Source organism: Tamandua tetradactyla, chromosome 5 (assembly GCF_023851605.1).
Source record: "Tamandua tetradactyla isolate mTamTet1 chromosome 5, mTamTet1.pri, whole genome shotgun sequence".
NCBI classification, from domain to species: Eukaryota; Metazoa; Chordata; class Mammalia; order Pilosa; family Myrmecophagidae; genus Tamandua; species Tamandua tetradactyla.
The window spans coordinates 4,376,793-4,404,388 of NC_135331.1; the positions used below are offsets into that span (position 1 = coordinate 4,376,793).

Genomic DNA, 27,596 nt, shown 5'->3' on the forward strand with positions numbered 1-27,596 from the left:
CTAGGACAGATAAGTCCTGACATGCAGAGCGGCCAGGCTCTCCAGAACATCAACCAGCTGCATTGCATCCCCATACCCCAAAGTGTCAACACCCCTTCTCAACAAGAAGAAGTTGTTAGAACAGTCATTGCCAAAATATCCCTAAAGATTGGCAGAAGGACCATATGAGAGGGAGGAGTTGTGTCAGGGAATATCATATTGGTATTTCTTTTTAGCCTCCAGTGTCTTACAGCAACTTAAAGGAAAAACTTGAAGTTGTAGAAGTGTAACCCATAGCAAACTTTGAGATTTGTTCTAGAACGACTTGTTAAAATGTATTGCTTTTTTGTATATTTCACAATAAAAAATGTTAAAAGAAAAAACAAAAAAACAGCCCAAGAAAGAAACCAGCAGCATCTGTTAGTCATATCTGTTATACACACAAAAATTTCAAAGATTCCTAACTGACATTTTGGAGCATTTCCTGAGCAGGGAGCCAGGGAAATGCAACCCTTGGCACTGCCTCGGCAGCAGGGCTGTGGGATTCTCATCGGAAAGACCAAGCTGCGGGGAGGGTCTGGGCTCCCAGAAAGAGGTAGCCTGCACAGACCTCCGCACCTAATCGCCAGAGCTCTGGTTTCTTCTCTTCCTCCTAAAATCTCATTATCACTCAGCTCTCCTCTCCAGTGTGCTCTGACGTTTCTCAAGTGCAATGAATTCTCCGGGTGAGGTTTGCAGAGATGGAATAAAAACGGAACAGGGAGATGGGCTGTCCAGGGCTCCGATACCCGGGGGTCAACAGGGAGATCTGGGGCTGTAAGAATCAGAAAACTCAGCTCTAACGGATTTAGGGGGAAAGCGGCAAAAGCGGGAACACAGACTAGGCAGGAATCATCCCAGGCCTGCCGGGACATCACCAGGACCTGGGCATCCTTGCGTGGCCTGCTTTTCTTTTTGGCTTCCGACTTGGGGCACTTGGTACCATGTGTGGATTCAGAAGCGGCCGCCCCCAGCTCTCGGCCCCAGGGGAAGACAGGGCCCCTTGCCGGCAGCCAGAGCAGGCGCCAGGACTGAGGCTCAGCGTCCCCAGGGGTCACAGCTCACGGCAGTCACCCCGGGCTCTGGCGGCCCTGGCCTAGGCCTGATACTAACATGACACAAACACTGTGGCTGACGGGAAGGAAACACTTGGGGTGGCCAAGGTTACCCAGGGCGCCAGGCTCCGCAGACTGGTGATGAACACCGGACACGGTGTGGGAGGACGGGATCACGCAGGCGGCACCGACAGAGGTGAGCTGGGGTATGCGCCCCTTCCCTTCAAAACTGCCAGAGTTTATGTGACTATTTCGACCAGTGCTCCTTTCCGTGAGGGTGTGGCGCCCATGCCACATCACTGAAGGGGACTCGGATTTGTCCAGCGGGCTCGCTTGCCCTTGGGACCCTGAACTGCTGAGTAAAGAGTCTGACCGCCCTGAGGGAGCCCAACTACACACAGGGACAGGGCACATGGAGAGGACAGTGACTCCCAGCGAGGGGGAAGGGGAGGAAGGAGGGGGAAGGGAGAGGGGAAGAAGGATGGGGGGGGGAGGACAGGGGGTGGTCGAGAAGCCTAGGAGACTTCTAGCTGTTCTAGCTCCAGCTCCAGCCATGCCTGTCTGTCTGTCTGCAACCACAAGAGACTCCAGCCAAGGCCCTCCTGAATTCCTGGCCCCCATAAAGCATGCAAGATCATAAAAGGATCACTGCTTTTGTTTTATGTCCCTAAGCTTCTGGGTGACTTGCTACATGACAACAGATGCCGGCATCACATGCGAGCTGATGTCAGGCCTGTGTGAGCGCGAGCTCTGACAAGTACTAGCTGTGTGCTCCTCTGTGAGCCGCGTCAGCGTCTGGGCTTCATTTCATCATCCATGTGATGGAAAGAATGATAGAAACCACCTCAGCGTGCTTTGAGGGGATCAATAAAAGGATATCGTAGCACACAGTAAACACATAATAAATGTTGCCCGTGCTATCTCCACTGTGATTTTCATGCACTGAACTAAGAACATGCCAACATAGAAAGATCCAAGATGCTCAAGTTCAGGACCCGACAGGCTTCAGGAGCCCACCCCAGGGTCCACCTTACAGACGTGCAGAGCGAGGCCCCGTCACACAAAGTGGGCCGTGGCAGAATCGAGCAGGGACCAGGCACAGGGAGGAGTCGGAGGGCCATACCAGCAAGACCGGCAGCTTCTGGCTGTGCAAATGCTCCCTGTCTGCATCTTGAAATCCTTACTGGTGAGTCATAGGAAGGAGAATTTTCTTGACTCTAAAAACTGTACATCAGACTCTCGTCAGAAAAATGCCCAAAGCCTCATGCATAGATAATGCATCTTCAGATTCAAGAAAACTGCTGTACTGAAGTCAATGACAGCTTTCAACTTCTCCTCGTTTCCTTTAAAAGAAATTATGATTTAAAGGAGGAGGGCATCAAAAGTAAGACCTTGAAAGTTAATGGGGCCATTTTGGCTCAAGGCCATGGCTTCTGAATGACGAGAGGCCTTTTACCCATCGTGTTTCAACAGCGCTCGAGATAATGGCACAGCGATTATCCCAGGCTGTGACTGATGCGGCCTTCTAAACGCTCCGCGACTGCCTAAGTGGGACTGAAGAAGAAACCCTTGGGGAAAAGGACCAGGAGGGAAGCACTGTGTTTTCTCTTTACAGGAAGACAGCAGCTCAGCTTGGGCTCGGAACCCCAAGCCCTTCCCTGAAGCAGAGGTCACCAGAAAAGGGGCCCCCACTGGAGCCTGGGAGTTACTGAAGAGGACGAGGCCACTCACGGCTCACTGGCACCTTGGCTGGTTACAGTCACTACAAATGGCTGAAGCCATCGCTGCCCTAGATGCTCTTTCTTGCTATGGGGTATGGTGCAGCCACTGGGGCATTTCCAGCCCTGGGACCTTTCTCAGGAACAGTCCACAGGCTGACCACTGCCTTGCCTACCTGTCCAGAATCTTTTCTCTGCCAATGCATCCAGGAGCCAGAAGATGTGATCCTAGCCAAGTTAAAGGAGTCAGAATGTCATACCTGGCAGGAGGTGATGTGTGGTCCCTCTAGGAGCCCCCAAATCACCACTGATGCCCAAAGTCTTCTCTGATGTCCTCTCAGAGCACTGCCCAGGCTCACATCTGTCCACCCTACCTACCACACTCCAACTGCTCCAAGAGCACCCACCCATCGGGACCTTCAGGTCTACCTCCCACCTGGGCTGCATGCTCCTCAGGAGCAGGGGCAGCCGCAGCCACTCTGCTTCCAGGAGGACACTGGCCACACAGGTGGACTGAACGTGTTGCCCAGGTGTTAGTAACCATAGCTGATGGCAGAGTTCCTCGGGGAGTTTTGCTTTCTGTTTATTTCATCTGTAAATCTTCAGCACATCTGTAAGGTACAATGACTCCTGATAGTGGGAGACTTCTGGGAAGACGTTGGAACAGAAGAGGCCGAGTTCACCCCTGCTCCAACGACAGGCAAAGAAGTGGCGGAAAAACAACCAGGACAGCAATTCCAGGGTGCAAGTGAACTGGGAGGGTCTTCTATGCCACACAGGGAGGCCCTGGATGAAAAAGCTGAGGAACTGAGATGCAGAGAACTGGAGACCAGCCACTAATGCAAACAGCCTAATGCACCACTTTCAAAATGGAGGCGGGGAGCCTTCAGGAGTGCACGGATGGGAAGATGGGACTAGGAAGTGAGCTAAGCTGTGCTTCTTGAACGTGCTTCACTTATGTGCACCACACTTTCCGGAGACCAGCACACCATCCCCCTGTGCCCCATGTACTCAAGCCCCGCCCCCTGCACCGCAAGCATCCCTACTCCAACCCCACGACCCAGGCACCCATGCCCTGCACACGCATGCACATGCACATCTGTGTTCTGCCTCTACCTGTGCCCTGCACACGCACACACTGGCGTCCCGGAACCCCCTGCACCTTGCACACACACATACACCATGCCCTGCCACTCCTGTGCACCAAGCTCCTGTTGCAGTCCCCGCAGCTGCCTTCTGTCATGCCCTGCCTCCATGTCCCACATGGCACACCCTGCCCCTGCTCTCTGAGGCCTGCCTAAGCTGCCCCTAGGGCTCCTACGCTGCCCTCCTCTCAATCCTGCACCCTGTACCCCATGCTACCTGGCACCAGCCCCACACCTAAACCTGGAGGAGAGACAGACTTTGGAACAACTAATCAAAGAGGCTCATACTATTCTACTAAATGAATTCAATGGGGTTGCTAATGACATAAAGGAGATAAAAAAGACACTAGAAGAGCATAAAGAAGAAAGTGAAAAAATAAATAGCAGGTGTTCTAGTTTCTAGCTGCCAGAATGCAATATACCAGAAACAGAATGGCTTTTTAAAAAGGGAATTTAATCAGTTGCAGTTTACAGTCCCAAGGCTAAGAAAATATCCCAATTAAAACAAGTCTACAGAAATGTCCAATCTAAGGCATCCAGGGAAAGATACCTTGGTTCAAGAAGGCCGATGAAGTTAGGGTTTCTCTCTCAAGTGAGAAGGCACATGGCAAACATAGTCAGAGTTTCTCTCTCATTTGGAAAGGTACATGGTGAACACGGTTAGGGTTCCTCTCTCACCTAGAAGGGCACATGGTAAACACGGCATCATCTGCTAGCTTCTTCTCCTGGCTTCATGTTTCATGAAGCTCCTCGGGAGGCATTTTCCTTCTTCATCTCCAAAGGTCACTGGCTCGTGGACTCTCTGCTTTGTGGTGCTGCAGCATTCTCTGCTCTCTCCGAATCTCCTATCTCCAAAATGTTTTCTCTTTTACAGGACTTCAGAAATTAATCAAGACCCACTCAACTGGGTGGAGACATGTCATCACCTAACCCAGCTTAACAATCACTCTTGATTAAATCACAATTCCAGGGAGATGATTTAATTACAGATTCAAACAATACAGTATTGAATAGGGATCATTCTGCCTTTACAAAATGGGATTTAGGTTAAAACATGGATTTTCTAGGGGGCATGCATCCTTTCAAACCAGCACAGCAGGTATCACAGAATGCAAGATACAGCAGATCAAATAAAATATATACTAGAGACACACAGCAGTAGATTTGAAGAAGTAGAAAAAAGAATAAGCAAATTAGAGGATAGGACAATTGATTTCCAACACATCAAAGAACAAATGGCAAAAAAGATGGAAAAATTTAAATTGGATCTAAGGGAAATGATGGACAACATGAAGCACACAAATATAAGAAACATCAGTCCCAGAAGGAGAAGGGAAGAGTAAAGGGTTATGAAGATTAGCTGAGGAGATAATGGGGGAAAACTTCCCAACATTTATATAAGACATAAATATGCAAATCAAAGAATACCAATGAACCCCAAAGAGAATAAATCCCAATACACCTATTTCAAGACACATACTAATCAGTCTGTCAAGTGTTGATGAGAAGCAGAAAATCCTGAAAGTGGCAAGAGAAAAGTGATCTACTACATACAGGACAACCACCACATAAGACTGAGTTTGGACTACATAACAGGCACCATGGAGGTGAGAAGACAGCGGTATGATATATTTAAGATTCTGAAAGAGAGGTAGGGCAAGACGGCAGCATAGTGAGGTGTGGAATGTAGTTTGCCCTCCAGAGCAGCTAGTAAACAGCCAGGAACAGTACGGAACAACTGTTGGGGATACATCAGTGACTGGACACACACTGTACACCACTTTAGTATGGGTGAATGGCTCAGACCCCACAGAGAACTGTAAGTCTCCCAAGCCATGGAGGCTGATGCCCCTCCCTGACAGGCACAGCAGGTTGGTTCCCAGAGGAGAAAGGAGACAGACTTTCCTACTAGCAAGGAATAAGCTCAACCAAGCTCCAATTGCAGAATTAATTAATAAATTCTGACTACTAAAAACAGGCCCTGAGCACAGATAAACATGGAATAAGCATTAAAGGAACCAGGAATTTTTGGCCCAGCAGAGAGGGGGTGGAGCTGAAAGGAGAAAAAAAAAAAGAAAAGAAAACCAGAGTCCTTTTGAGTTGCACAAAATTGTGGGAAAGGGCTGGACCACAAGAAAAGGGCATACAGAGCCTGGGGATATACAGAGTCATGTATCAACTCAATTTCTTGACTGGCAAACTCAGGGAACAGTTCAGCTCTGAAAAGCATTTTTTTTTTTTTTTTTTTTTACTCCTTAAGCTCATTAGAAAGAACTGCAAGCACTCTCAGGCTCCAGCATTGTCCCAGCCAAGGGCAGAATTAAAGCATGCCTGAGAGAGAAAATAGTCAGGCAAATCGGGACAATTCCTTAAAGGGTTTATCTTCTTCAAGAAAAGGGGAGCAGGTCCCAGCTGAAGCAGAGGTCCCCCTTCAGGGAATTCAGGTCCCAGGGACTGGAAAACAGAAGTAATCACAGCCTGCCTATGATTTCAGCCTCAGTCTCAACCATAACCCTGGCAGGGAAAGTTTGTTGAAATTAAAGGCACCACATCGCTTTACAATGATGGGACTCTGTGGGCAGACAAGCACCACATGCTGGGCAGGACAGGAAAAGCACAGACTCTAGAGGCTTCACAGGAGTGTCTGACAACCTGCTGGGTCTTACCCTCAAGGAAACCTGATACCAGCTACTCTCTCCTCCTAAGATGTGGGCCTATCTGGTCTGGGAAAGCCTGACTCGGGTTGATAACATCTGAGGAGACCCTCCTCAAAAAAAAAAAAGAGGCTCCATATAGGCAGGGCAAGAAACAGAAAAACAAGAACTGAAAAACTCTGAACCTAAGCTAGAGGCCTAGAGTACGTTGAAGTGAATGTCAAAGAACAAAGCCATCCAACAAGAAAATCCTAGGTAAAGAGTGAAAACAACCTCCAGAATAAACTAATTAAGGATCTCAAATGCCTATTCATCAGTAAAAAAATTAGTAATCACACCAAGAAAATCAAAGATATGGCTCAGTTGAAGGAATAAACCAACCCTGATGTTCAAACAGACATGCAAAATCTCATAAAAAAATCCAAACCACAAGTTGAGGGAGGATATAAAGAAGACAATGGGTGAACAGAAAGAAAAATTCAAAAGTTTGAAAAAAAGAAAAAACCAAATCACAGAACTTATATGAATGAAAGCCACAATACAAGAGATGAAAAAAAAAGGAGACCTATAACAATAACTGTGAAGAGGCAGAAGAAAGGATTAGTGAACTAGAGGACTGCACATCTGAAATCTGACACACAAAAGAAAATATAGGGAAAAGAATGAAAAAATACGAGCAAGATCTCAGGGAACTGAATGACAACATCAAGTGCATAAATATACATGTTATGGGTGTCCCAGAAGGATAAGAGAGGGAAAAAGGAAGAGAAAGACTAATAGAGGCAATAATCACCGAAAATTTCCCATCTCTTATGAAAGACATAAAATTACAGACCCAAGAAGCGCAGTGTACCCCAAACAGAATACATCCAAATAGACCTACTCCATAATACTTACTAATCAGACTGTCAAATCTGAAAGACAAAGAGAGAATTTTGAAAGCAGCAAGATTAAAGAAATCCATCACATACAAGGGAAGCTCTATAAGACTATAAATGGACTTCTCAGCAGAAACCATGGAGGCAAGAAGGAAAGTAGTATGATATATTTAAGATTCTGAAACAGAAAAGCTGCTAACCAAGAATTCTATACCCAGCAAAACTGTCTTTCAAATATGAGGGTGAGTTTAAAATATTTACAGACAAACAGTCAGTGAGAGAGTTTGTGACTAAGAGACCAGCTCTATAAAAAATACTAAAGGGAGCACTACAGGCAGACAGGAAAAGGCAGGAAAAGTAGGTGTACAGAATACTGTAGAGATGAACACTATCAGTAAAGATAAAAAAAAGAAAAAAATTAGATATGACATATAAAATCTAACAGACAAAATGGCAGGAAAAAGTACTGCATTCACAGTCATAACATTAAAAGTTAATGGATTAAAGTTCCCAATCAAAAGACACAGACTTGCAGAATGGATTAAAAAACAGGACGCATCTATATGCTGTCTACAGGATATTCGTTTTAGACCCAAGGACAAAATTAGGTTGAAAGTGAAAGGTTGGGAAAAGATATTTCATGTGAACAACAACCAGAAAATAGTAAGGGTAGCTATACTAAAATCAGACACATTAAACTTCAAATGTAAAACAATTAAAAGAGACAAAGAAGACACTATGTATTAATAAAAGGAACAATTAAATGAGAAGACATAATCATAACTGTTTATGCACTGAGTCAGAGTCCATAAAGCACGGACAACACTGAGGGGAGAAGTAGGCATCTCTATCATAATAGTTGGAGACTTCAATTCCCTGCTCTCTTCAATGGACAGAACATCTACACAGAGGATCAACAAAGAAACAGATTTTGAATAACACAATAAATGAACTAGACTTAACCAACAGTTCCAAAACATAACACCCCAAAACTGCAGGGTACACATTTTTCTCAAGTGCTCCAGATCATTCTCAAGGACAGATCATATTCTGGGTCACAAAGCAAAATCTCAATAAACTTAAAAATATTGAAATTATACACAATGCTTTCTCAGGTCAAAATGGAATGAAACTGGAATTCACTAACAGGCAGAAGACCAGAAAATTCAGAAACATCTGGAGGCTAAACAATATGCTCTTAAACAACCAGTGGGTCAAGGAAGAAATTACAAGAGAAATCAGTAAATATCTTGAGGCAAATGAAAATGAAAATGCAACAGTGGAGGAAGTGTTGAGAGGGAAATTTACTGCCTTAAATGCCTACATTTAAAAAGAAGAAAGAGCAAAAATCAAGGAATTAACTGTTCTCTTGGAAGAACTAGAGGAAAAAAAGCAAACAAGGGGGAAGAAATATCGAAGGTTAGAGTAGAAATAAATGAAATTGAGAACATTAAAACAATAGAGAAAACCAACAAAACTCAGAAGTTGGTTCTTTGAGAGAATTAATAAAATGGATGGACCCTTAGCTAGAGAGACAAAAAAGAGAGAGGATGCAAACTAATAAAATCAGAAATGGAAGAAGGGACATAACCACTGACCCTGTAGAGATAAAGGAGGTAATGAGAGGGTACTATGAGCAACTATAAGCTTATAAACTAGACAACATAGATGAAATGGGCAATTTCCTGGAAGACATGAACTACCAACACTGACTCAAGAGAAACAGACGACCTCAACAAAACAATCACATGTAAAGAGACTGGATCAGTCATCAAGAAGCCCCCCAAAAAAGAAAAGTCAAGGACCAGACAGCTTCTCATGTAAATTTTACCAAGTAGTCAAGAAAAAAATATTACCAATTCTGCTTAAACTCTTAAAAAAAATGGAAAAGGACTGAAAGCTACCAAATTCATTCTATGAAGCCAACATCACCCTAATACCAAAGTCAAACAAAGATACTACAAGAAAAGAAAATTACAGACCAATCTTTTTAATTACTATACACACAAAATTTTTCAATAAAATACTTGCAAATTGAATAGAGTAGCACATTAAAAGAATGAAACACCATGACCAAGTGGGATTTAGTCCAGGTATGCAAAACTGATTCAACATAAGAAAATCAATTAATGTAATACACCACATCAATAAGTCGAGGTGGCAAAACCGCATGTTCATCTCAATTGACACAGAAATGGCATTTGACAAAATTCAACATGCTTTCTTGTAGAAAACACTTCAAAGGACAGGAATAAATATAAAAGGACAAATACTGTATGGTCTCACTAATATAAACTACTATTAATGAGTGAACTTTGAGAGTAAAACTTAAGAACATAGGTTACCAGGAAATAGAAACAGGATTCAGATTGGGCTTTGGTGATAAGGGAATACAGAACATGCAACAGGACTGACTGTAAAAATTCAGAGGTGGGGGAGGCCACCATGGCTCAGCAGGCAGAGTTCTTGCTTGCCATGCCAGAGATCCAGGTTTGATTTCCAGTGCTTGCCCATGCAAAAAAAATTTTTTTTTCCAGAGATGGATGGCCCAATATGGTCTGATGATATTACAATAATATAAGTAAACTGAATGAAGCTGAATGTATGTTGAAGGAGACACATGACACCAGAAGGAAAGATAGAGGAGAAAGACTGAGATGATATAACTTAGGAATGCCTACAATGGACAATGATAGTGATTAAATGCACAAATAAAGAAACATTTTTGCATAAGAGAACAAATGAATATCAACATTGTAAGGTGTTGTAAAAAGGATTGGATGTACAGGAAAATGTACAATTAATGCAAGCTAGGATCTATAGTCAACGGTGACATTGTAACATGCTTCCACTGAATGTCACAAAGGCATTATGCCAAAACTAAATGTCAACAAGTGGAGGGGCAGTTATAAGGGAGGGGTATGGATTATCTGCAGAAGAAAAGGAAATGTCTTCACATAGATCATGATGGTGAAGGCATGTCTATATACACTTAGGCTGGATTAGATAATGTGTGAATAAAACTGTTTAAAAATGGACAGAGAGAAATAAGTGTAGAGAAAATGTGGAGAAAGAGATGTACCTGTTCACTGTCAGTAGGAAAGCTGAGAAGATACAGCCCCTTGGAGGGCAGTATGGGGGATCCACAGGAGGCTACAGGTAGGTTTGCCATATGCGCAGCATATACCTGGGGGAAATGAGTGTGGGGACACGAATGGACATTTACGCATTGGTGTTTCTGGCAGCAGTGTTCATGATTTGCTATGAATGGAGGTGGCCAAAGGGTACACGACTGAGGAGTGGAAGTGAGAACTGTGGTATATACATACAATAGACTACTGAGCAGTGGTAAGATGGAATGAAGTTGTGAGACGTTGTGAGGTATGCAATTAAGCAAACAAACCTTAAGGACTGTACGTTGAATGAAATATCAGAAACAAAAAGACAAATGTCATCATGTCTCACTCATGTGGATTACATAATACATAAACTCAGTGAACTGAAGTCGAGAACATGGGTTATCAGTTTGGGGCCTATTGTAAAGGGTCCTAGATTGTAAGCTCTTAGAGCAAACACATATATTCTGGAGTTGAAACTGTTATTACTAAGTTCTCAGATACTGAGTTATTTGTGTATAACCTGCTGTTCCCTGAAACTTCAGGTATTTTTGTGACACCTGAGACTCTGAGCGAGAGCACTGAAACTATGAAAGTCAGCATTACCCCATATTGCATCTGTTAAAAAAGTTTAAAAAAAGAAGGGATCTGAATTCGAGTAGAGATATGAATGAAGCTGATATGGACAGAACTAAGGTAAATCAGAATACAGGGTAAAGGATGATATGGTTTATATGTTAAAATTTCAACTTCTTTGTGAGACTAAAGGGAGAGATGTTTATCTGCTGCAAAATTCATATTTTCATAGCACATTATCTAATTTAACATGGATGATCAGTTTAGTTGAACACCATAATTGCATGGAACCTTGAATAGGGTGTGAGATCTTCTTGGTCTGTAAAGGTTAGTGTGATTATATATATATAATATATATATTATATATATATATATGTTCCCAATATATCCCAGAGTAGTCTAGACAGAACAAAAAAAGTATTTCCAAAGTCCCCTTGGGGGACTGGGGAGAAAGGAGCTGATATTAAGTTTCCCCACCTGGGGAAGAGCAGATATTCTCACAAGCACTGGGGACAACAAACTGAATAAGCTGGGCCCTCAATCTTGGGGTATGCCCCTATGAAAATTATTCCAGAAAAGGAAAAGCTAAGCCAACTGATAATTACATCTAAGAGTCACCCCCAGAGAACCTCTCTTGTTGCTCAGATGTGACCTCTCCAAGCCAATTCGGCAGGTGAACCCACTGCCCTCCCCACTACATGGGACATGATTCCCAGGTGTGTATATCTCCCTGGTAACATGGGACAGAACTCCCGGGAGAAGCTGGGACCTATCAGCATGGGATTGAGAAAGTATTCTTGACCTAAAGGGGGAAGACAGATGATATAAAATGGAGTCTCAGTACGCTGAAAGATTTCAAACAGAGTCAAGAGGTTATCCTGGAGGCTATTCTTATGTATTATACAAATTTCTCTTTTTATTTATGATTTTCGGAGTGGCTAGAAGGAAGTACCTGAAACTGTTGCTCTCTATACCAGTAATTTTGATTCTTGAAGACAATTATATAAGTATATAGCTTTTACAGTGTGAGCGTATGGTTGTGAAAACCTTGTTTCTGATGCTTATTTCATCCAGGGTACAAACAGAGGAGTAAAAAAAATACGGCTAATAAATAATAATAGAGGGGACAAAGGTTAAAAATTGTGTAGATTGAAATACTAGTGGTCAATGAGAAGCAGGGGTAAGGGATATGGTATGTACGAGTTTTTTCTCTTTACTTCTTTTTCTGGAGTGATGCAAATGTTTTAAAAATGACCACAGTGATGAATAAATAATTACATGATAGCACTGTGAGCCAATGACTGTATACTACAGATGACCTGTATGTATGTGAAGATTTGTGAATAAAAATATTTTTTAAAAGATTCTGAAAGACAAAGACTTCCAGCTCAGAATTTTGTACACAGCCAAACTGTCCTTCAAAAGTGAGGCAGAGGGGCGGGCCGCGGTGGCTCAGCGGGCAAAGTGCTTGCCTGCTATGCCGGAGGACCTCGGTTCGATTCCCGGCCCCAGCCCATGTAACAAAAACGGAGAAACAGAATACAATAAAACAAGAAAATGTTTAAAAATGTTTCCCTTTCTTCCTTCCTTCCTTCCTTCTCTCTGTCTTTCCTTTAAAAAAAAAAAAAAAGTGAGGCAGAGATTAAAATTTTTGCAGACACACAAAGGCTAAGAGAATTTGTTAACAAGAGACCAGCTGTATAAGAAATACTAAAGAGAGTTCTCTTGATTGGAAAAAAAAAAAAGACAGGTATGCTGGTTTGAAAGGATTCATGTACCCTTGAAGAGCCATGTTCTAAGCAAAATCCCATTTTGTAAAGGCAGAATAATCCCTATTCAATACTGCATGCTTGAATCTGTAATTAGATCATCTCCCTGGAGATGTAACCCAATCAAGAGTGGTTGTTAAGCTGGATTAGGTAACGACACGTCTCCATCCACTTGGGTGGGTCTTGATAAGTTTCTGGAGTCCTATAAAAGAGGAAACATTTTGGAGAATGAAGATTTGGAGAGAGCAAAGAATGCTACAGCACCATGAAGCACAGAGTCCACTAGCCAGTGACCTCTGGAGATGAAGAAGGAAAATGCCTCCCAGGCAGCTTCATGAAACCAGAAGCCAGGAGAGAAAGCTAGCAGATGACGCCATGTTTGCCATGTGCCCCTCCAGATGAGAGAGAAGCCCTGTGTTCACCATGTGCCTTCTCACTTGAGAGAGAGACCCTGAACTTCATTGGCCTTCTTGAACTAAGGTATCTCCCCCTGGATGCCTTTGACTGGACATTTCTATAGACTTGCTGTAATTGGGATACTTTCTCAGTCTTAGAACTGTAAACTAGCAACTTAAAAAGCCATTCTGTTTCTGGTATATTGCATTCCAGCAGCTAGAAACTACAACAACAGGAGATGGAAATCTGGAGGAAGGCACAGAAGTGAAGAGTACTAGTAAGGATAAGTTGAGGGATAAAAAGATAAACAGGGAAAAGAATATCTAGATCTGGCAAATAAAACCCAAAGATAAGATAGTAGATTCAAGAAATTCTATGGACTTGAAGAAATTTTAAAAATCATAAGATGGTACTATGAACAACTATATGCCAACAAACTAGACAACTTAGATGAAATGGACAAATTCCTAGAAACACATGAAGAAGCAACACTGACTCAAGGAGAAACAGAAGATCTCAGAAAACCAATCACAAGTAAAGAGATCTGATCTGCATTAAAAATCTTCCTACAAAGAAAAGCCCAGGGCCAGACAGCTTCACAGGAGAATTCACTCTAACATTCCAAAAAGAATTAACACCAACCTTGCTCAAATTCTTCAGAAAAAAAAAAAAAACTGAGGAAAAAGGAACACAAGTGAACCCATTTTATGGAGCCAACATCTTTTTAATACCAAAACTGGGTAAAGATGCTATAAGAAAGGAAAACTACAGACCAATCTCTCTAACAAATATAGATTACAAAAATTATCAACAAAATACCAGCAAACTGTCTCCAATGACACATTAAAAGAATTATACATTATGACCAAGTGGGGTTTAAACCAGGAATGCAAGGATGGTTCAACACAAGAATATAAATGATTGTAACACAACACATTAACAAATTGAAAGGGAAAAATCACATGATAATCTTGATTGATTCTGAAAAAAGCATTAGACAAATTTCAACATCTTTTTCTGATAAAAAATACTTCAAAAGGTAGGAATCAAAGGTAATTTTCTCAATATGATAGACAGCATATATGAAAAACCCATACCCAGCATCATACTCAATGGTGTGAGACCAAAAGCCTTTGCCATAATATTGGAAATGAGACAAGGGTGCCCTCTGTCACTACTATTATTCAACATTGCATCTGAAGTTCTAGCTAGAGCAATCAGGCAGGAAAAAGAAATAAAAGACATCCAAATAGGAAAGGAGGAAGTAAAATTTTCACTATTTCCAGATGGCATGATACTATGCTTGGAAAATCCTGAGAAAGCTAAACAAAGTTTCTTCAGCTGACAAGCAAATTCAGCACAGTGGTGGGGCAGAAGATTAATGTACAAAAATCAGTAACGTTTCCATACAAAAGTAATGACCTAACTGAGAAAAAAACCAAGGAAAAAATTCCATTGAAAATAGCAACTAAAACAATCAAGTGTCCAGGAATAAACTTAACCAGGGATATAAAGGTTACAAAGAAAACTACACAACATTGCTAAAAGAAATCAAAGAAGATCTGAACAGGAGGAAAGACATTTCCTGCTCATGCATAGGAAGGTTAAATGTAGTTAAGATGTCAATTCTACCCAAATTGATCTACTGAAATCAACAGAATATACTAATAAGAATGACAACAACCCAGTTTGAAGACCTGGAAAAGTTAGTTATCAAATTCATTAGGAAGAGAGAGATAACCCAAATAGCTAAAAATATCCTTAAAAGAGAAGAACAAAGTCATAGGATTAACACTTCCTGATTTTAAAGCTTATAAGTCCACAGTGGTCAAAACAAAGTGGTACTGCACAAAGATAGAAATATTGACTAATGGAAGCAAATCAAGAGTGGAGAAATAGACCACCAAATCTATGGTCAACAGATCTTTGATAAGGCCCCCAAATCCACTGAACTGGCACAAAATAGTCTTTTCAGTAAACACTCATGGGAGAACTGGATATCAGCAGCCAAAAGAACGAAGAGAGAATCCTTAGCTTAAACCCTATACAAAAAATTAACTCAAAGTGTATCAAAGACCTAAATATAAGAGACAGTATCCTGAAATTCCTAGAAGAAAATATAGAAAAATACCTTGAAGGCCTAGTAATAGAAGGTAGCTTCCTAAACTTTACACCCAAATCACAAGCAACAAAAGAAAAAATAGCTAAATGGGAACTCCTCAAAATCAAATGTTTTTGTGCCTCAAAAGACTGTCAAAAAGGTGAAGACAAAGCCAACTTGGGAGAAAATATTTGGAAATCACATATTGGATAGAAGTTTGATATCCTGTATACATAAAGAAATCATAAAACTAAACAACAAAAGAACAAACAACCCAATTATAAAATGGGCTAAAGATAAAATTTTTCCAAAGAGGAAATATCGATGGCTCAAAAGCACAAGAAGAGATGCTCATTTTCATTAGCTATAAGGGAAATGCAGATCAAGACTACAATGAGATACCACCTCACGCCTATAAGAATGGCAGCTATTAAACAGAACACTAAAAGTTGTGAAGAGGATATGGAGAATTGGATTACTTATGCCCTGCCGGTGGGCATGTATAACGGTACAGCTGCTGTGGAAGACAGTTTGGTGGTTCCTCAGAAATCTAAATATTGAGTTGCCTTATGACCTAGCAATTCAAATACTTGGCATATATGCTGAAAAGCTGAAAGCAGTGACACAAATAGAGATTTGCACACTGATATTTATAGCAGCATTATTCACAATTGCCAAAAGATGGAAACACTCCAAGTGCCCATCAACAGATGGGTTGATAAACAAAATGTGGCATATACATATGATGGAATATTACACAGCAGTAAGATGAAATGACGTCCTGAAGCACATGGATCAACCTTGAGGACATAATGCTGAGTGAAATAAGTCAGACAGAAAAGGATAAATACTGTATAAATTCACTTTTATGACTATGGGAAAGGCAAAATCAGAGGCTTATAATACAGAATATAGGGGACCTAGAGATACATGGCAGCTAGAAATGGGTCAATGGTCAGCCAGTGAGGATTAATTTAAATTTAAGGGAACAGACAGAAGTGATGGCAGTTAATTAGTGCGTCTATAATTAATATTTCTATATTGAAGGTGAACATGGTGGAAAGGGGTTGTAGAGCCATTTATCTCACCGATTAACACTACAAATACAGTTAAATTCTTGCATGATCTACTTTGAAGGTATAAATCTAGTACAGAGAGTAAATAATTTGGGGTATAGAGGGAAATTACTACTGCATGCTATGGACTATGCTTAACAAGAAGACAGCAACAGTAATACAGCAATGCCAGGGGCAAATAATTGGGGGAATGGACAAGACCAAAGAAAAGATTTGGATTTTCTATTCGGTAAGGGGATGTTTATTAATTATTTTTATCTTGGGAGCAATGAAAATCGTCTAAAATTGAGTGTTGTTGGTTACAGTACTAAGTGAGGATAACGTGAGACATGGACTGTCGACTTTGCACATTAAATATGATGCCCAGTGGATGAAGGTGGCTGAAGGATGCACTGACTGAGAAGTAGAGTGGTGGCCCATGGTGCATACATATGACTGGATATTGTGCTGCTACAGAAAGGAATGAAGTCATGAGTCATGCCATGATATTAATGAATCTGGGAGACATTATATGATACAAAATAAGCCAGACACAAAAGAGCAAATATTGTATAGTTGCATTTAGAAAATACTTATAAGAAAATTGGGGCCTAGATTGTAAGCTCTTATAACAGTTGCATTTAGTCTGGAGTTATAATTATTACTTCTGGATTCTGAGAGGCTGTGCTATATATGTAACCTGTTATCAAGAAATTGAAAAAGAGATCAGGTTTCAGTTAAAGATAAGAATGAAGCTGATCAGGCCCGGAACTAAGGTAAATCAGAATATAGGAGTAAGTAGGACAGTGTCTGTTTGTCAGAACTTCACCTACTCTATGAGGGCAAACGAAGAGAAGCTTATTTTGTCCAAAATCTAAATTTTCTGTAGCACATAATCTAACTCAACCCGTCTAGACAGATCATTTAAACAACCCAAACACATGGAGCCCAGAATGGGAATGAGGGCCTGTAATTCTGTACAGCTTAATGTAATGCCTGGATACATCCCAGAGCATACTGAATAAATACTTTAAAAGTATTAGCAAAGTCCCTTGAGGGATGGGAAAAAAAATATGGAACAATTAAACTTTACCACCAGGGAAACCCATGATACTGTCTCAAACATTAGGAACTCTGAAGTCAATAGGCCAAGCCCCTGATCTTGAGGCTTGCTCCTGTGAAGCTTATTCATGCAGTGGAGAAACTTAGCCTACCTATAGCTATGCCTAAGAGTTACTTTCAGAGGACCTCTTGTGTTGCTCAGATGTGGCCTTTTTCTCTCTAAGTCCAACTCTGCAAGGAAAATCATTACCCTCCCCAGTAAATGGGACATGACATCCAAGGGTGAAACTCTCCCTGGCAGCATAGGAGATGACTCCCAGGATTGAATCTGGTCCTGGCACCATGGGATCAACAATTCCATCTGACCAAAAAGGAGAAAAGAAGTGTAACAAATGAGGATCAGTGGCTGAGAGAGTTCAAATAGAGTCGAGAGGCTACTCTGGAGGCTACACTTTGGCAAGCTTTATCTGACTGCTATTTATCATGGTTTGCCAAAACCCAACTAAGACCATTTCTGCCAGCCCTAAAGAACACGTGGGGCTGTGAGATTCTATGAAGGTTCCATGCACTATGACTACTTTCCAGAAACCTACAACCTCCAGATGTTTCCTAGGCTAGATGAGTCCTGAAACCCAGAGGGTCCAGCCTTTCCGAACATCAGCGAGTTTCATCACCCTATCCCTTAAATTATTGACAGTCCTTTCCAACATGAAAAAGTTACAATGGGCATAGCCCCAATAGCCCTTAAAGATTGGGAGAAGGAGCAAAGAAGGTGGAGTTATAACAGAGAAGATAGATTTAAGAAATGAATACAACTGCTGAATCATTATTGTTCTAGTTTGCAAGCTGACAGAATGCGATATACCAGAAAAGGGACAGCTTTTAAAAAGGGGAATTTATTAAACTGCAAGTCTATAGTTCTAAAGCTGTGAAAATGTCCAAATTAAAGCAAGGATATAGAAATGTCCAACCTAAGGCATCCAGGGAAAGAAACCTTGGTTCAGAAGGCTGATGACATTCAGTGTTTCTCTCTCAACAGGAAAGGTACATGGTGAACATGGCAACATCTGCTAGCTTTGTTTCCAGACTTCCTGTTTTATGAGGCTCCCCTGGGAGCGTTTTCCTTTTTTATCTACAAAGGTCTCTGGCTGCGTGGGCTCTCATGGCTCTTGTGGCGCTGAAGCTTTTCAAAAATGTTTCCTCTTTTAAAGGATTCCCGTAAACTAATCAAGACCCACCTGGAATGGGTGGAGTCACATCTCCTAATCAAAGGTTAATACCTACAACTGGGTGGGCCACATCTCTGTAGAGATGATCTAATCAAGTTTCACCTACAGTACTGAATAGGGATTTAAAGAAACAGCTGTCTCCACAAGATGGATCAGGATTAAAACATGGCTTTTCTAGGGCACATAATCCTTTCAATTCAGCACAATTATGTTGGTATTTCTTTTAGTCTCCAGTGTCTTGGAGCAGCTAGAGGGAAAAACCTAAAACTGCGGAACTGTAACTCATACCAAACTCTCAAATCTGTTTTATAACTAATTGTTGCGATATGCTATGAAATTTATTGTTTTGTATATACATCATCTTTCACAATAATAAATACAATGACTCTTTTCTTAAACACAGCCATAATAATATTATCACACTCAAAAAAAGCAAATACTTCCTGGGAGTTTGTTGACACTGCCAACGATTGACAGCACCCTGACCTACTGCTGCACGCTCTCAAGAGGGGCCACGGGGAACACGGAGCTGTCAGAAGTGTCACAGGACTCTGCTTGCAAAGCCAGCAGGCAGACCAGCCTAAGGCTTAACAGCCTCTTCTTTAGCCACACCTCATGAACTTGGAGGCCTCATCAGAAGTGTGTCTAGATACCCAGATAATGCCTCCAACCAGTTTCAAAAACTCAGCTAATTTTATCTTGGAAGTTCATACCACCTCTGTGGTTGGGTTGGACAGATTGTCCATTTCTCCCAAAGAAGCACCACTAAGCGGCAGGTACTGAAGCCAGGGTATAGATGAAGTTCAGATACTTCTGGCCTGGCACATCCTAGCCTAGATCCAGAGCCTCCTTAAGGTTCCATCTGGGGAGAATGGACATTTGGAAGCTGCTTCTCAGCACACAATGGTTTCCGTGGTTGCAAACTGCATGGAATTTAAGGGTAACCCAGCCTTACTCACTTAGCTAGGAGGTAAGGAAGAATTTGAATTATCGGCTGATATTTTGGATGGGGGAAGAGAAACATATCATCAGTGTGATGATATGGTCCAAAGAATAATCTATTGATGAGCTCCCAGTTTCCAAAACAGACTTTTAGCCTGAGTCCCAAATGAACCATGGGCAGTAGGGTAAGGACACTGGAGAGGAGACCGGCTGTTCCTGTCAGGGCTCCATCAGGGAAGCAGAACCACCTTGGGAACTATGGAAAAGGCACTGAGCACAGGAAAAGACCTCAAAGAATTGTGGGGGAGGGGAGATGTGGGCTGGGGAAGTAAAGGGAAAAAGAAGAGGAAAGATGACCTCTACCTCTGGGGTAGAGGTCATTGGCTCTTTGGGTCTACCGCCTCGGCGAGTTGGCAGGGAAGTATGTGGTAGGTCCCTGGGACTACTGATGAGTGACAAGAGCTAGACAAGGGCAAGAGATGGAGACCAGAAAGAACGAGCTTCTGTGTCTATTTCAGGCCATCTCTAAACGTCAGGATGTAATAACTGCTACTTCACTTCCACCTCCTAGAGCTCCCACACTTTGTTCCTGCCAATTCTCGTCCAGGATCATAAAGCGGGAGTAGATTTGGGGAACTACAGTCCTCAGATTAATCCAGCAGGACCAGGCTGCCACAGGACAAGCCAGCATACTGGCTGAGTGCTCACCATCCCTCCTCGCAGACACACATGGACCTGAGGGTAAGGCTAATGTTAACTGGCTCTGGCGAAGGGAAAGTGAGTGTGGAGTGACCACTGCCACTTTCTGGGCTGGCTGTAAAATTACGTTCTCTCCCTCTTCCCCTTCTGTGGTGACTGAGAAGGACCCTGGATCCCTGAGCGGCCACCTGAGGGAGAACTATACCCACTCCACATCAGACTGTCGCATGAGGGAGAAATACACTATAGGTACCTTCTGTGGGTTAAACCTCTGACACCTGGGGTGGGTGGGTGATTTTGGCAACTTGAAACTCAAGTGATCGTAAATCTATAGGTTTACTTATGGATTTGCTACTTTATTTCATTGATCTTTCTATCTATTGTTGTGCCAATACTATAGTCTTGGTTACTATAGATTTGGAGTAAGTTTTAAAATCAGGAAATATGAGCCCTCCACCTTTGTTCTTTTAAAAATCTGGGCTGCCTGAATTTCCACATGACTTTTAGGATCAGCTTGTCAATATCTGCAAAAAAAAAAAAAAAAAACCAACTGGGATTTTCATAGGGATTGTGTAGATCAATTTGGAGAATGCTCCTACCCTAACAATATTAAGTCTTCCAATCTCAGGACACAAGTTGTCTTTACATTTCTTTCAACAACATTTTGTAGTTCCCAGAGCATGAGTCTTATACTCCTTTTGCTAAGTTTATTTGCAATTATTCTTTTTTGATGCTACTGTAAATGGAATTGTTTCCTTAATTTTATTTTTGGGTTATTCACTGCTAGTATAGAGAAGTACAACTGATTTTGTTTATTGACCTTTTATCTTGAATATCTTGTTGAACTCTTTTATTATCTCTAATAGTTTTTAATGGATTTCTTAGGGTTTTCTATATATAGGATTATGCCATCTGTGAATAGACGGTTTTACTTCTTATTCTCCATTTGGATGCCTTTTCGTTTTCTTTCTTGGCTCATTTCCTTGGCTATAATCTGCAGCACAATGCTGAACAGAAGAGGCAGGAAGGGGCAGCCTTATCTTGGTCCAGCTCTTCCAGATTCTGTTTTACAGAGACCAGAGAGCACACGATACAAGGTCTCTGCTATAATCCAGTCTACAGCTTACTTAGTAAGGGAATCCATGGAATCAAAAGAATAAAAATAAAAGTCTTATAGAATTTGCAGATTCTAGAAAATCAACCTAAAGACCCAGAAGGTCTATTGGTCTGGATTACAGAAGAAGTAATCCAAAACACCCCTCAGAGGAGACTGGGGCAGCCAGATAATGGTCAGTAGGGAGCCAAGAGGAAGTCAGCTTGGTAGATGAAACTGCGAGAGGAAGCCTGCAGTTGAGAGTTAGAGACAAGAGTACAACCCAAAATCCTTGAGAAAGCTGAGAAAGGTGAACGAAGAGAAATGATGCAAATAAGGGCTAAATCCAAAGCCAGGAACAACCTCAGAGGTGAGGAATGGAGGGCGCAGTCAAGCACACCGGGAATCGATTTCGAACAGGAGCAAGTTGTGGACAAGATGAAGTTTAAGGAAAGCTTCTTGAGTGCCTAAAGTGCTTAAGGATTCGTTAGGTTGGTTAAAATTTAGATTTGAACCAAAGAGAAATTTCAGAAATAGCATGGGATCTAATCTCTAACTGGGCCTCATTCCATGGGGTACAGTCCGCCAGACTGAACGTATGTGATACTCTGTGCTATCCAAGGAAAGGCAGCTCAGAGAAATATTCATGATCAGAATCAATTGGCAGTTCTCAACCTACTGAGATGCCCAGAATGCTCAACTGCCGCCAAGTCTGTCAACTGCAAAGCTGCTGTTTTCCAAGAAAAATGGAGGCTGCAGACAGCAAGCTGGTGAAATTCATCTAGCTGCTCTTTGGCCGGAACTTCCGCTTCATATAAATGATGATAACTGCATTTATGCAACAGGTTTTATTTGCCCCCAGGGCACCTTCACACCCACCTTCACTTAGCATCCCCCAACAGAATAGCAAGCTATACAACGTGGTCAAAAGTGTGGTTTTCAGAGTGAAACAATCTTACTGAATACCACATCTTACTGAAATGCCCCACAGACAAGTCACTGCAAAATAAGACTTGATTTTCTCATCTGAAAAATGGAGATAACAGCAGAAGCAGCTCTTAGGGCCACGAATTAAATGAGACAAGGCAAGGAGAGTACTTAGTATAGTACCTAGCAAACAGCAATCACTAAAGAAAGGATAAATTAATGGTGTTAACAGATTATCCCATGGCACAGAAGGGTCAGACTCTATTATCTTTATTCAACAGGCTCCAATTTAGAATTGGCGCTGAGGGTTTTTGCTAGAATCATACCACCACTTAGGACCAGAGCTATTTCTTAAACCCCTATTCTCCCTATGTATAATTCAATATTCTCACCACTGTACTACTCAGAATTTTTACTTTGTGATTGGCTTATGATTTAGAAATGTTCAGTAGCTATGTCAACACTAAAGCAATGTAATGACTATGAAGAGATTTTGTGATGAAAATCTTATTCAATGCAACCATCTCGATATGCTCCACTGTCTCATCTCTGTGGTTCTCCAGGAGATTTTTCAATCTGTGGCTGAAGCCTCTGAGGTAGGAGGCTCCATCCACAAAGCCATTCCTTCTAAATACAGGGAGAGGGAGATCAGGGGTGTGAAAGTGTCCAGGCACTGCACAGAAAGTTTCTGTCACTTGCAGGGAGCTGGCTTCTAGCTCCTGGAGCAGATAACTATAAACAAAAATTTGCAGCTTCCGGGAAGATGGCCAACTAGAGTAACTCGACATTAGCCCTGCTCCACGGAAAAGATAGAGAAGGCACAGAAGGGAGACGGAGGCAGCAATTTGGGAGTGCAGTTGACCTTGCAGACCGTTCTGCACCACATGTGGCAGCCCTGGTTGCAGAAGCCAAGGAACTGAGAGGTAGAAAGCTGGAGCCTGGTTCAGAACTGTGGAGCCCGCGGAAGTGCACATATGGGAGCACGGGACTAGGAAGTAAGCCAGGCCACGTTCCTTGGGTGCACTACTCTCACCATGGAGCCCCATGACCAATGACTCACCCCACATCCCATGCACCTAAACCCCGTCACCCACTCCCATTCCCTGCACTCCGGGCACCAACCCCAACAGTCCCCAGTGCATGTACTGCCCCACACCTCACCCCAAGGGCAGCCAAATCTACCTTTCCTGTACCCCTTCTGAGAACTACTACTCCCTCCCTGTTCCCTGCAGGCCATGCCAGCGCATAAAGGCTGCAGAAATTAACCTCCATACCCAGGCTACCCCCACCCCCTGCCCACAGTGTTCACACAATCTCACCTCCTCCCTGAGCTCAGCACATCTGTTCATGGCACTCTCAGGCCACACACGTGCACGGACTCCCAATCATGTCATTCAGCTCTGGGAGCCACACTTTACAGCGGTCCTAGAATTGCATGTGTGCACGACCCTCAGCCTCTCTTCCCAACTCTGAGAAATGCCGACCTGTACAGCCAGGTCACATCTGCCCCAAACCCATGAAGGCATAATGCCAACCTGTTGCCACAGCTCTACGCATGTGCACAAAGGGTCCTATGCCTTAGGCCATGACACACCAGGATTATGTGCCCCAGACCAATGCACCACACAACTACATCCTCCCTGATCACTGGGCGCCCACGTTCACAAGCATCAGTGTAACATCTCCAAGACTCTGTTGACCAAATAAAAAACATACTAGAGGCACACAATATCAGATTTGAAGAGAGAAAAGAATGAATAAGTGATATAGAGGACAGGAAAATTGACTTTGAAGACTCAAAACAGCAAACTGCAAAAAATGATGGAAAAAACTGAATGGGAATTTGGGAAATAACAGACAAGACAAAACAAAGTGCACACATATAAGAATCATTGGTGGGCGGGCCACAGTGGCTCAGCAGGCAAGGATGCTTGCCTGCCATGCCAGAGGACCCGGGTTCGTTTTACATGCCTGCCCATGTAAAAAAAAAAAAAAAAAAAAAAAAAAGAATCATTGGTGTCCCAGAAAGAGAACAGAGGAGTAAAGGGCTAGGAAGAGTAGCTGAGGATATAATGGGGGAAAACTTCCCAACCCTCATAAAGGATATAAATATACAAGTCAAAGAAGCCCAAAGAACTCCAAACAGAATAAATACAAATAGGTCTTCCCCAAGGCACACACTAACCAGTCTGTCAAATGCTGAAGAGAAGTAGAAAACCCTGAAAGCAAAGCAGCAAGAGAAAACAATCTACGACATACAAGAGAAATCAAACAACACTGACTTCAGATTACTCAATTAGCACCCTAGAGGGGAGAAGGCAGAGGTATGATATATTCAAGATTCTGAAAGAAAAGACTTCCAGCTAAGAATTCTGTACCCGGCCAAATTATTCACCAAAATCAAGGGGGAGATTAAAGTTTTCACAGACAAAGAAGTCCTGAAAGAATTTATCAACAAGAAACTGGCCCTACAAGAAACATTAAAAGGGGTTCTGCCAGCTAAAAAAAAAGACAGGAGAGGGAGGTCTGGAGGAGGGCACAGAATTGAAGCGTACCATTAAGGGTAATTTAAATAATACAAAGAAAAAGAGGGAAAAGAATATACAGATCTGACAAATAAAATAAAAAGATAAGATGGTGGAATCAAGAAATAACTTTTCAGTAATAACTTTGAATGTTAATGGACTACATTTACCAATTAAAAGATACAGATTGGTAGAATGCATTAAGAAATATAATCCAGCTATATGTTGCTTACAAGAGACTCATTTTATACGCAAGGATACAAATCGATTGAAAGTGAAAGGATGGAAAAAGATTTTCCATGCAAGTTGTAACCAAAAGAAAGCATGAGTAGCTATTCTAATACCGGATAAAATAGACTTAAAATGTAAAGACATCACAAGAGACAAAGAAGAACACTATATACTAATTAAAGAGTCAATTCACCAAGAAGATATAATATTCATAAATGTTCATGTTCCCAATCAAGGAGCTCCAAAGTACATGAGACTTTGTACTTATAGTAGGAGACTTCAATACACCATTCTCCTCTATAGATAGAACAACCAGACAGAAGATTAACAGGAAATACAGAGGTTAAATAACTTGATAAACGAATTAGACCTAACAGACATATATGGGTCATTGCACCCCAAAGCACAAGGATATACATTCTTCTCCAGTACTCATGGAACATTCTCCAGGATAGATCATATGCTGGGGCACAAAACAGGTTTTTATAAATTTAAAAATACTGAAATTATTCAAAGCACCTTCTATGATCACAATGGATCAAGCTGGATCTCAGTAACCACCAAAGAATGAAAAAACTCACAAATATATGGAGATCAATTAACACACTCTTAAACAACCAATGAGTCAAAGAAGAAATTGCTAGAGAAATCAGTAGCTATCTGGAGATGAATGAAAATGAGAATACAACTTATCAGAACTTATGGGATGCAGCAAAGGCTGCGCTGAGAGGGAAATTTATTGCCTTATATGCCTATATTCAAAAATAAAAAGAGCAAAAACCAAGGACTTAACAGCAAACCTGGAGGAACTTGAAAAAGAACAGCAAACTAACCCCAAAACAAACAGGAGAAGAGAAATAACAAAGATTAAAGCAGAGATAAATGAATGGGAGAACAAAAGAACAACAGAAAGAATCAATGAAACCAAAAGTTGGTTTTTTGAGAAAACCAATAAAATCGATGGGCCACTAGCAAGACTGACAATGGAAAAAAGAGAGAAGATGCAAATAAACAAAATCAGACATGAGAAGGGATACGTTACCACAGACCCTGAAGAAATAAAAGAAATCATAAGTGGATACTATGAACAACTATATTCCAACAAACCAGACAACTTAGATGAAATGGACAAATTCCTGGAGACACACAAACAAGCTACACTGACTCAGGAAGAAACAGAAGATCTCAACAAACCAAACACAACTAAACAGATTTAATCAGCCATCAAAAATCTTCTTATAAAGAAAAGCCCAGGGCCAGATGCCTTCAGAGGGGAATTTTATCAAATATTCCAGAAAGAACTAACACCAATCCTGTTCAAATTTTTCCAAAAAGGTGAGGAAAAAGGATCTCTACCTAACTCATTTTATGAGGTGAATATCATTTTAATACCAAAACCAGGTAAAGATGCTATAAGAAAGGAAAACTACAGGCCAATCTCACTAATGAACATAGATGCAAAAAAAATCTCAATAAAATATCAGCAAATCAAATCCAACACACATTAAAAGAATTATGCACCATGACTAAGTGGAGTTTATACCAGGAATGCAAGGATGGTTCAACAGAAGAAACTCAATTAATGTAATACAGCACATTAACAAATCAAAGGGGAAAAAATCACATGATCACCTCAATTGATGCTGAAAAAGCATTCGACAAAATTCAGCATCCTTTTCTGACAAAAACACTCCAAAAGATAGGAATCAAAGGTAACTACCTCAACAGGATAAATGGAATATATGAAATATCAATAGCCAGCATTGTACTCAATGGAGAGAGAATGAAAGTCTTCTCCCTAAGATCAGGTACAAGACAAGGATGTCCACTGTCACTGCTATATTTCAACATTGTCCTAGAAGTTCTAGCTAGAGCAATCAGGCAGGACAAAGAAAGAAAAGGCATTCAAATTAGAAAGGAAGAAATAAAACTCTCATTATCTGCAGATGATATGATACTATACTTGAAGATCCTGAGAAATCTATAGCAAAGTTACTTGAGCTAATAAACAAATTCAGAAAGGTGGCAGGATATAAAATTAATGTGCAAAAATCAGTAACATTTCTATATATAAGCAATGATCTAGCTAAGGAATCAGTTAAGGAAAAAATTTCATTAAAAATAGCAACTAAAAGAATCAAATACTTAGGAATGAACTTAACTAGGGAGGTAAAGGACTTGTACATAGAAAACTATATAACATTGCTAAAAGAAATCAAAGGAGACTTAAATAGGTAGAAAAACATTCCCTGCTCATAGATAGGAAGGCTAAATAAAGTTAAGATATAAATTCTCCCCAAATTGATCTACAGATTCAACACAGTACCAATTAAAATTCCAACAACCTACTTTGAAGATTTGGAAAAGCTAACTACCAAATTCATCTGCAAGGGAAAGAGACCCTGAA

The 27,596-nt window shown here is 41.4% G+C and overlaps 1 protein-coding gene and 1 long non-coding RNA gene across 5 annotated transcripts in view; one reads left to right on the forward strand and one right to left on the reverse strand.

The window, feature by feature from the left end:
* TMEM132C (transmembrane protein 132C) overlaps nt 1–27,596 on the reverse strand; it is a 404,239-nt gene that overhangs the window by 173,281 nt on the left and 203,362 nt on the right. The gene's annotated exons all lie outside the window — the stretch shown is intronic.
* Nucleotides 19,665–27,596, forward strand: part of LOC143683487 (uncharacterized) — a 38,665-nt gene continuing 30,733 nt past the window's right edge. For 2 of the 4 annotated variants that reach the window (XR_013175458.1, XR_013175459.1), the window contains exons 1-3: nt 19,665–19,742; nt 20,233–20,455; nt 20,578–20,662. This is a non-coding gene — a long non-coding RNA (uncharacterized LOC143683487). The remainder of the gene's footprint in view (nt 19,743–20,232; nt 20,456–20,577; nt 20,663–27,596) is intronic. The other 2 variants (XR_013175462.1, XR_013175461.1) reach the window with 2 other exon arrangements.